This window comes from Talpa occidentalis, unplaced genomic scaffold (assembly GCF_014898055.3).
Source record: "Talpa occidentalis isolate TD23 unplaced genomic scaffold, MPIMG_talOcc4v2.1 talOcc4.15, whole genome shotgun sequence".
Classification (NCBI taxonomy): Eukaryota; Metazoa; Chordata; class Mammalia; order Eulipotyphla; family Talpidae; genus Talpa; species Talpa occidentalis.
This window is the reverse complement of record NW_023601543.1, coordinates 19,521,778-19,523,650: the sequence shown is the minus strand read 5'-3', so window position 1 is coordinate 19,523,650 and position 1,873 is coordinate 19,521,778. Positions and strand designations below refer to the sequence as shown.

The following is a 1,873-nucleotide window of genomic DNA, read 5'->3' as shown; positions in this document are numbered from 1 at the left end:
CTACAATCCTGGTATAATTGTTAGCAGTATTATAGTGTCTTTCTGGTTTTGTGATTTGTATATTATTGCCGACCTTTGCATTGGTCTAAAAAACATTAGGTTTATTGTAGCAGCATGTTTCCAACTTTACCCAATGCAGAAACATGCAAGGCCTGATTTCTATCAATCCTTGTGATCAATCTGATTGGTTAAACTTATACCTAACCTGTGATTATTTGCAAGGCTGATCATTTACTGGGGTAAGCCATTTAGTATTCCAGTATGAAGGGATAGGTCTTCTGGATCATAACAATAAGGAAAAGCAATACCATCCACTATCACAAATTGAAACTTTGAGTGATCTGGATGGAAGTCTGGAAGGAGGTAAACTTGTGCTAGTAGTTCTGTGTAGTCATGGAAATGAAGATAAATATAGTTGAAATAATATTTTCAAGAGTGAAATCTTCCAAAGCTTTTGGGTACTGCTCTCCTGCATGTATTTCTGCTATAAGATGAAGGTGCAGTATGCAGGCAATAGGACAATCTACCACTCTGCCTACTATAAAATTTCCTTCTGCTTCACCTTCAACTCTTCCGAAACATTCAGGCATCTGCACATCTACTACCAACTGCATGCATAATTTGCATTTTCCCAGCACCTGGTGGATCACAAATTTCTACTGTTTCGGTTAAAGGTACTCCACACCGAGAATGTTATCTAGTGATGGGATCAGAGGGAAATTCACTAAATCCCGCTACATTTCAAAGTTGCATGCAGAGGTGCAGAGTGGCACACATCATATGACTAAACCCACTTCTCTACTCTAGCAACTAATATCCTCAAAACCACAAAAAAAATTAATTTCCAGGAACTTTTTTATTTTCTGCCATTTCTTCCCCTTTTTGTAGCATTCTGTTCTTAATTAATGACATTTTTGAAGTTTTATCTGTTTCCTCTATTTTTTCTTTTCATCTTGCTTCCTTTTCTCTTGGCTGTTTTTTTTTTTGGGGGGGGGGATGGTGGGGGTGCTATTTCATGTTGGAGAATTTTCTGCAAATCTCATTATCTTTCACTGTCAGTTTACATTTTGTAGTAAAACATTAAAGAACTGCTTAGAAGCTCTGTGTATGTGAACAGTGCGAACTTTAAATTACAGTGATTGTACAGTAACCTAGCTTTCTTCATTAGGAGAACACACAAATGTTTCTTCTCTAAAGTCATTTCATTTTTCTATAGATAAATTATCTAATTACCTTCCTAGCATGTATAAATCTGGCTCCTGAAATTTTCAAGGCAGGACAACAAAGGAGCCTGAATTCCCAAGTTTCAATATATATACTTAAATTTAATTATTACATGTGGAGCTTTTCATTTCACCCCACCCTCTCTTATGTTTAATCATTTACACACAGAGAAACAAGTTTCTTTTTCATTTGTCATGGTGTGTGTTTTTCTTTTAATTTGCAGTTTAATGTTATTCTGTGTTAAGAATTAAATTCTTTAACTTAATGTTACTGTTCATCTTCGTATTGTGCAATACCATTTTAAAATGCAAATATGAGTATTTAAGCCATCTATGAAATCACTGAACTTTCATATTTTGTATTTCATAGTTCATGCATGCCTATACATTTCATTCTTTTACAACAGTAGAAATGCTGCCTGAAACTAAACTGGTTTTGTTTCATTTCTTGGCACATACACATTCTATAGACATTTTCTATTGTGGCTTACTGATAAGTGGGAAAGACTGAATGGAAAATAAATTTCTGTTGCTTCATCTTTACCTTTATTTTAAAAATCATTTTCATTTTAAGTAGTTGGCTAATAAAGGAAAATAACTTAAGTACTAAAGGATAGGATTCAATTCCTTGGTTGTTCCTGTTTGTTAGA

General features: G+C 34.3%; 1 pseudogene; it reads right to left on the bottom strand.

The window, feature by feature from the left end:
• LOC119245525 (DNA repair protein RAD51 homolog 3-like) lies at positions 1 to 1,502 on the bottom strand (annotated as a pseudogene).
• Between the last annotated feature and the right edge of the window lie 371 nt (positions 1,503 to 1,873).